This window comes from Malus sylvestris, chromosome 5 (assembly GCF_916048215.2).
Source record: "Malus sylvestris chromosome 5, drMalSylv7.2, whole genome shotgun sequence".
Taxonomy (NCBI): domain Eukaryota; kingdom Viridiplantae; phylum Streptophyta; class Magnoliopsida; order Rosales; family Rosaceae; genus Malus; species Malus sylvestris.
The window spans coordinates 46,981,841-46,991,387 of record NC_062264.1 but is presented as its reverse complement, the minus strand read 5'-3'; the positions used below and the strand labels follow the sequence as shown (position 1 = coordinate 46,991,387).

The 9,547-nt window shown below is 37.6% G+C and overlaps 1 pseudogene; it reads left to right on the top strand.

Moving 5' to 3' along the window:
- The first annotated feature begins 9,192 nt into the window (after positions 1–9,192).
- LOC126624869 (small nucleolar RNA R71) lies at positions 9,193–9,299 on the top strand (annotated as a pseudogene).
- Positions 9,300–9,547: the final 248 nt, after the last annotated feature.

The following is a 9,547-nucleotide window of genomic DNA, read 5'->3' as shown; positions in this document are numbered from 1 at the left end:
AAGGTGAGCATCAACGCCAATAGAGATCCTCTATTATGGCCATCGCCTAATTCAAAGCCCTCCACATAAAACTGCGGATCTTTGGGGAGGAAGGGGGTCTTCAGCTTTCATATGAGCCTCCAAACGTGGGAAGGAATTGAAAAAAAATGTGGAAGTAACCCTTGTAACAACAGGCACCAGTGCACCACTAAAGAATGCACCCAGTGGTATCCAGACCTCACAGTGTAAATCCTGTTCCTATTCTCCGACCACATAAGCCTATCATTTCTCAACTGGTCACCAATACTAGTATCAAGGATCACCGTACATTTCTCATCAGAAATAAAGAGCTTAAGAAAGTCAATATCTCAAGTCCATGTAGGCCCACATATTAGGGAATCCACGACACATATTCCTAGACACCAACATATTTCCTTGAGGAGTAGGGTGCCTGAGAGGAAGATAATGGATCTATATATTCTGCCAAAGTCAAACATTGCTCTCATTCATAATTTGCCAGTAAGCCATCTGAAGTAGAATATCAAGACCCACCAAAAGACTTGTCCATCCCCATGAAGCCCTACCCCTACGTTTGGCCTCCAAAAATGAGCAATTTGGGAAGTAACGGACTTTGAGAACTTGTGCCCATAGCGAGTTTGGATCCTGTAATAGCCTCCAACATTGTTTAGCAAGAAGGGCATCATTAAAATCACTAAAATTACAAAAGTCATACCCCCAACATGCTTCGATAGCCCCATAAGCTCCCGGGATACCTAATGGATCCACTTCTCCCTTCCCTTCTAACCCTACCAGAAATTGGCAATCAACAAGTCCATTTCCAAGCACAGAGTAGTTGGAAATTTAAAGATGTTCATTGGGTATGCATGGATTGCTTGTATCACATCCTTGATCATAACCTATTTCCCAGTTTATGAGAAAGTGCACTAAATCTAGACACAATAATGTACTAGCTTAATAATCTTCAAATGAATACCACAACTAAACCTAAACCTACAGGTGTCTGAAGTTCAAAAAATAAAAAATATACTAAATATACGGGTGTGTACCGTTAAAATTCTAAATAATAATAAAAAGTAATAATAAATAAATAATAATAATAATTATTATTATTATTATTATGGTATTTCTTTAGACATTCACGATTGGAGTACGGATGAGATAAAATTGAGAGATCCCCAAGAGCTTCTACATTAAATTTTGTGCATTTTCTTACATTCTGTTTCCTTGGAGTTGGAAGGGTGAAGAAAACAAAAAAAAATGTCATTATTGATAGAGTCGTTATGCTAATTGAATGAGTTTTCTCTCCTATCCTAATATCCCTCCCTTTCCCTCCCTTCCTATTTGAACAGTTACAGTTTAACCACGTCAACATCTTATATTGATTTTTTTTATAGAGACAATAAGACAAAAAAACAATATGAGATAGGAGGGGAATGAAGGAGATGAGAATATGAGGCGCGAGAATCTTACTCCATGATAATTAGTAGTCATATGTTACATAACATATAAGGTGAACTGCCAATTTAGTCTCTGAATTATTACCTCAGTGAAAATTAGGTCCCTAAACTTTTTTTTTCTTTCGAAAAATTAGTCATTGAATTATAAAAATATGCCAATTACATCCCTAATATTATATTCGAAGCTACTAAATTCAACTTTCCATCAATTTAAGTCACGTTAATTGCATGTGATACATATTGGAGGGTAGATTGATAATTTTTCATAAAAAAAAAAAGGTGTATGTAGTTAACTTTGGAGGGTAATTGGTAGTTTTTCATAAGAAATAGTTAAGTTAACGTCGGAGGGTAAATTAGACGTTAAATCGCAACCTATGTGAAATGTTAAGAGCTTATAGTCGAGAAAATTATGGTATTACATTATAAAGTGTGTTAAGTGACTTAAGTTGACAAAAAATTGGATACAATAACTTTGAATATAATAGTAGGAATGAAATTATCAATTTTTAATGAATTTAGAGATTTATTTTACCGAAAAAATAATTCAGGGACTTCATTTTCACTAAGGTGATAATTCAGAGACTAAATCAGCACTGCACCATTCCAACTTGAAAATAAATCAAAATATGACGATTAATTTCAAAAATAATAAAATGTAGTGTAAAAACTTCGAAGTCTCCATGTTTTATTATTCCCAATTGGTTTGGATAAAAAACCAAAGCAATAAGGCTAAGGCTTTTTTTTTGAAAAAAAAGATACGATAGTAGGTTTCATTTTTGTCAAAAGTTGCATGACAAAAGTTTATCCATCTCTAAGCATAGAGCTACGCATATTCCTTAACAAGTATGTCAGTTATAGTACTAAGCGGGGAACCAATCCATTCATAATTTTGCATAAAAAGATAGATCGACTTTTGCAATGCAGTGAGCGACAACGTTTGTGTTGCGACGGATGTGGATGATATTTACTTCAATGATTGTGTTGAGTAGAGCTTTGCAATCCTCCATGATAGCGATTTTACCACTTGGAAAACAAGGGGTTAAACCATAGAAAATTCTTGCAAGAGAACAAGTGTTTGTAGTATAGAATGGCTCAAGCAAGGTCGATCTCCTCAGGGACTGATATAAACAATTTACAAGTTTTTGTGTATTTAACTTATTTAACTCTAAGAATTACACTAATTTGACGAAACTAAATATTACTGGATGTGACTTAAACAAATATCTAAAATGGGAATTGGTTTTTAGGAACAGTGATTTAACTTAAACAAAACAAGTAAATAAGGAAATTCAAGATAAAATAAATGATTTAAGAAAAATATATTGACAATATGCTAGAGTTCAACCTTTACCAACAACACTCCTACGTAGCTATTCCAATTGCTTAAATAATTGAAAACACATATGCTTTGAAGGTTGGATTTTCCTTGTGTATGTTTTACTTGTGACATTCAAGCTAAAACGCATACCACTACATGCAACTTATCCATGACATTTGGATTAAATATAAACATGAGTGATTCATTAATCTTGGTGAAAATCCTTTTGTTAAACCATATAATTCCTAAGAGCATGATATTTACCTTAGGAGAATACAATCCTCAATCACAAGAAGCACAACCAATTTTAACGTGACATTCGTTCAAAATTGCATCCGATAACTTTTCTAAGCATCCTAATGGTGATCAAGCATCAAGGTACATAGATAGTTTAATTCGGTGATTGAAAATATCAAAGCAAGCATGTAACAATACTTAAGCAATTGAAAATAAATCTACGTATTCATGTTGCGGCTCATGGCCTTACTCTAGCATAATAAAATTAGTTACACATAATTATGTTCATACATAAGAAATTATTCATAAAAAAATAACAAGAAATAAAACACCCGTTTTTGGTTCCTCTTCTGCTCCTGACTTCTTTTGCTTCTGCTGCGCCTCTGCTTCCGTCTTCTCTGCGTCGTCTGCCTTGTCGCGTCAGTCTCCCTTCCTCTTATATTTCCTTCTTAGTCTTTTATTCCTTTTTTTTTTCTTATCTCCCTTATCTCTCTGTCTCTCCGTTTCTTTTTATTTCTTTTCTTTTCAGTGTCTCCCCCATCAACCCACTTTTCCCTTTGTTTATTCATGCCGTGCTCTCCCACTCCTCATTCTTTTATTCTGTCAGTGCTGCACTCCCTTCTTGTTTTCTTTATGCCAGTGTGTCCTCCACTTCTTTCTGTATTCTATTTCTTTTATTTTCTTTTTAGCCCATTTTCTTTGAAAACAATGTTAAAACAAAATTAACTGTACATTAACACAAGGTAAGGTAAAATGCCACAATTTTAACACAAAAACATCACAAAGACTTTAGAAATAGATGGTAAAAATGTATGAAATATATGAGTGATCAAATACCCCCAAACTTGCATTTTTGCTAGTCCTCTAGCAAAACAAAACACAAAACAAAACAAACTCAAATAAGACTAGATTCAACAACTTAGTAGGCAACTTCTCAATTAAGATTTCAGAGATAAGTGCTAATCATGAAACAAACAACCAAGAATTAATCAAGAGCTCAAAACATCATCCAATAATTAACCAAATTTCCTTCAAACAAAACGTTGAAAAACCATGTGTGAGCTAGCCATGTCAATGCAATTCCAAACTCCTTTAAATCATCATATGCAAACATGTGAGCTTCTCACAAGACATACACTCATTCACTCATAAGTTTTGGTTAATGTGTTTCACTCAAGTGATCTCATTGTACATGCCGCCATATGCTTGCTTGTCCACCTAACTCGCTATAAATATTTAAGTAATACCTTGGATCAATAGGACTTTATTACGGTTGTAATGAGGCTAAAGGTGATAGGCTAATGAAAGAAAGGATATGGGAATCAAAAATTTTGAGAAAGTACACTTTGCTAATTTTCCAACACCTCAATATCACACCACCTCAAATTGAAAGCAAAATAATAAACTTCGAGCACCTGTTACTCCCCAAATTTAACTTCAAAAGGAAATTTATACTCTACCGACACATTTTCAACTAATCAACACTCTCCAATTTTCATATATATATATATATATATATATATATTTTTTTCTTCTCTTTTCTCTTTTTTTTTTTTTTTTTTTTTTTTTTTTTTTTGAGAGAGAAACAAATCTGCAAAAGCTACATCACCCATCAAATTCACATTTCATTATAATACACATGCTCCATCCATCTTTCTACATAAATGAAACCCCCAAAAGCACAACCCATGTAATACTTTCTCAAAACAATAAGGAATCGATTTTTGTGTATGGGCTCAACTCCAATATTGGAGCAAGGTAAAGAGATGTGACTAACAAAGAAATGGCTTAGTTAAAGTCTCAATGGGCTACTACGGATAAACATAGCATATAAGGTAGGCATGAAAGGCTCAAACGATCCAAAGATGGCCTATATCACTTCCAAGTTATTACATGAATTGATTAATGAATCGAGTAGTATAAAGCAAGTTCTAGAGATACATGTACAATGAGATCATACGCACAAGAAGGAATGAGATTGATGCATAATGGTTCAATCATGTATAGGCTCAAAAACTCACAAGGTTTACATAATCTCACATGATTCACATATGAAACGCTAAATCATGCTCAAGTTTCACATTGACAAGACTAGACACATTTATTTTTCAAGTTGATTTTTGGAAATCACAGCTAACACAAAGACAACGAAAAGAACTTAGACTTCTTGAAAGTAAGAAGGAAATTAAATCAAATCTCATCATTGAATTGAGAAGTAGCTACAAACAACAATAAAAATGCAAAAACTTTTTTTTTTTGTTTTTTTTTTAATTTAATAAATAAACTAACGAAATATATTTCCACCCCCAAACTTAATTATAGCATTGTCCCCAATGATAATGAAAGGAATTTTTGAACAATAAGACATAAAAATGGAAGGAAATAAATATAAAATGAAATAAAGACACAAAAAGAAAAGGAAAGAACACACCAATTTGTGTAGGCGAGGAGAGCAGTAGTGTGAGAGATGCTGACACGTCTGGAAAAGCAGATTCCTCTCCGATTTCCGAGCTTGCCTCTTCGAAATCTGAGCTCCGTCGAGTGCAGAGGTTGCATGTGACGAGTACGGACAAATCTGGAACAAAGGATGGCCCGTGGTTTCTGAGCAAGCTCAGCTTTTGAGAAAGCGAACGCCGCTTTTTTAGTTGGCCTCTTCGATATCTGGAATTGCCTCTTCGATCTCCGAAATCCCATCGCGTGCTGATTTTTATAGAGGTATGCAGGATGTTCAAAGCACACTTGAATTTCTGCCTTCAAAAACTCCCTTTTTGCATTTCTACGATCTTGACTTGTCCGACCTCTGCTTTCCTTAACACCTCTGAAAAATGGCTGGCCCTTCCGACCGTCGTTTTGACTTGAACCTTGGTGAAGAGGCAGCTCCGCCTTCTCCAGACAACATATGGCGCCCATCCTTCATATCCCCTACTGGCCCCCTTACCGTTGGGGATTCGGTGATGAAGAATGACATGACAGCTGCGGTGGTGGCCCGGAACCTTGTCACTCCTAAAGATAACAGACTGCTTGCAAAACGGTCTGATGAATTGGCTGTTAAGGAGTCTCTGGCTCTCAGTGTGCAGTGTGCAGGTTCCGTGTCCAACATGGCCCAACGCCTCTTTGCCCGAACCCGTCAAGTTGAATCGTTGGCGGCTGAAGTGATGAGTCTCAAACAGGAGATTAGAGGGCTCAAGCATGAGAATAAACAGTTGCACAAGCTTGCACACAACTATGCCACAAACATGAAGAGGAAAATCGACCAGATGCAGGAATCTGATGGTCAGATTTTACTTGATCATCAGCGGTTTGTGGGTTTGTTCCAACAGCATTTGCCTTCGACATCTGGGGCTGTACCGCGTAGTGAAGCTCCAAATGATCAACCTCTGATGCCTCCTCCTTCTGTGGCCCCGCCAACTGCTGAGGCTCCGCCGACTACTGAAGCTCCTCCTTCGCAGCCTATGTGAAAGCTTCTCCTTCGAAGCTTTTTTTTTTTATTTATCTGCTCAATGTTCCTTTCCCTTTTTTTTTATGAATGAAAAAAAAATGTTGCAAGAAGTTGTGGTAGATATTGCAAAATCATTACCTGCATAAAGGAACACAAGTAGGACTTAAACACAAAAACAAAAAAAAACAAGAGAAAAACAGAACAAGAAAATTTAAAATTATTCAAAATAAAGATGAAAGATAGAAAGCTTGGGTTGCCTCCCAAGAAGCGCTTTCTTTAACGTCTTGCAGCCGGACGATGCCTCCAGTTACATTCCCCTAGGTTCCATGGCATGGAAGTGATCTTCGAATGGAAGGTGATACTTGAAGTGATCCGGCAATGGTGTAAATTCTAGTATGAGTGCTCCCAAGAAAGATCTCACATTCTTCACCACAGTAATACCAGTTTTCTTTGGAACCACCTGAGTCGGGCTCACCCATTTGCTATCCGAGATTGGATAAATGATACCTGCATCGAGTAACTTCATCACCTCAACTCTTACAACTTCCTTCATGATCGGATTTAGACGTCTTTGAGTTTCAACAGTTGGCTTAGTCCCAGCCTCCATAAAAATCCTATGCATGCACAAAGCTGGACTAATGCCTTTTATGTCAGCAAGTGTCCACCCCAGAGCATCTTGATACTTGCGAAGAACTCTTAGTAATTTGTCTTCCTTCGTGTCATTAAGATCAGCAGCAATAATAACAGGCAATGTCTCATTCACCCTGAGATGAGCAGACTTGAGGTGGCTAGGCAGTAGCTTGAGCTCTAACTTTGGAGCTTGCTCACTTGAAGGAAAAAGAGGCTGCTTAGGCACTCCAAAGCTTTCATAAACATGTCGCCACTTTGGATTATGAATTGGTGCACTATCTAATGCAGTAATGACGTCCACCACATTTTCTTCCATAGATAAAGTAGCATCATGGTTGGTGAGGCAAGTTAACAGCTTATCATTAGATGATCGTGAGGCAAAGTTTGCATGCACAATCTCATCCAAAACATCAACACGAAAACACTCTTCATGTTCGAAAGGACGCTTGACAGCTTCAAAGAGTTTGAATACAACTGATTCTCCTTGCACTCTTAGGGTTAAAGTACCTGCTTCCACATCAATAAGTGTCCGGGCGGTGGCCATGAACGGTCGGCCTAAAATGAGAGGCACTTCCTTGTCTTCCTCCATGTCAAGTACAATGAAATCAGCTGGGAGGTAGAATTTATCCACTTTAATAATCACATCTTCCAGAATACCCAAAGGATAGGTCACGGACCTATCTGCCAATTGAAGACTCACAGATGTGGGCTTGAGTTCTCCTTCACCTAATTTTTGAAAAACAGAATAAGGCATAAGGTTAACACTTGCTCCTAAATCAATCAATACTTTATGAAAATCAAGACTACCAATAGTACAAGAGATAGTGAAACTCCCCGGATCTTTCTTCTTGGGTGGTAGCTTATGTAAGAGGACAGCACTGCATTGCTCAGTTAAAATCACCTTCTCATATTCCGAGAACTTTTTCTTTTTAGAACATAGCTCCTTCAGAAATTTGGCATATGATGGAATCTGTTTAATAGCATCTAATAGAGGCAAATTAATTTGAACCTTAGCCAACGTCTTCATGAATTCAATGCATTGTTGATCCTTGGAACGTTGTTGCTGTCTTTGTGGAAATGGCAAAGGTGGCTTGTATGGTGGCTTGTCAGAAGGTGCAAATAAAATACCAAGGCCTTTTTCCTTGTTTGCATCAGAGTTGCGTCGAGATTGCACTTTGTCACTTGCACTAGGATCTGGAATACCTGCTTCAGAAATAGCCTCTGATCGAGACTTTGCAGCTAATGGTGCACTTTCAGTAAGCTCTTCTTCTTCCACTTCGGCTTCATGGTGCACCACTTCTCTGTTGTCATAGCTCTTGCCACTTTTCAATGTCCGTATTACTTTGCAATGCTCCATCCCTCTTGGATTTTGCTCAGATTGGCTCGGGAACTTTCCTTTCTCTCTTTCATTGAACATGGTAGCAAGCTGTCCAACTTGAGTCTCCAAATTCCCCACTGATGCCGTGAGATTCTGAATGCTAGTTTGTGTGGATTGGACAAAATTGTTGGTGGTATTAGAGAGAGCAGACATATGTTGAGCTAGCTGTGACATTTGGTCTTCAAGAGATGGTTTCTTAGTCTCACTAGTTGATTGGTAAGACTGTTGGTATTGACGTGGCTGTTGGTTGCCACCCCAACTGAGATTGGGATGGTTCTTCCACCCAGGATTATATGTATTGGAATAAGGGTCACTTCTGGGTCTAGTGAAATTATTCACCATATTCACATGCTCTTGCACAAGCTCAGGGTAGCTATCCTTGTTGGGGCATTGAGTGATGTCATGAGTTGTCTCACTACAAATGATGCACGGTTCTTGAACATTGGGCATGGAAGAGACCTGCATTAAGGCAGCAAACTTGGCATTAAAATTATTTTCCATTTTAGCAATTTGAGCAGAAACATTAGGATAACTCTGAGAAATCTCAAAAACTCCCCTCTTTTGTGTTTGTTCTTCTGTCCATTGTTGGGATTCAGAAGCCATCATATCAAACAACTCAAATGCTTCCCTTGCTGATTTTGACATTAATGACCCTCCAGCAGATGCATTCACGTGACTTTTGGTGGTGGCATTGAGGCCATCATAAAATATGTTCATTTGAAGGTTAGAATCAAACCCAGCATGAGGACATTTTGTGTACATCTCATTATACCGTTCCCAAGCTTCATGGAAAGACTCGTTCGGCTTTTGAGCGAAAGCCAATATCTCTTTCTTGAGTGCAAGAGTCTTGGATGAAGGAAAAAACTTATTGAGAAATCTTTCTTGCAATTCTGCCCATGTTGTAATGCTATTGGCAGGCAGAGAATGCAGCCACGCCTTGGCTTTGTCCTTCAAAGAGAATGGGAACAAACGTAACTTGATAGCTTCAGAAGAGAAACCTCTGATTATAGTGTTGTCACATGCCTCAATAAAATCAACCAAATGCATGTTGGGATCACTGTTTGGCAACCCATGAAATGATGGCAATA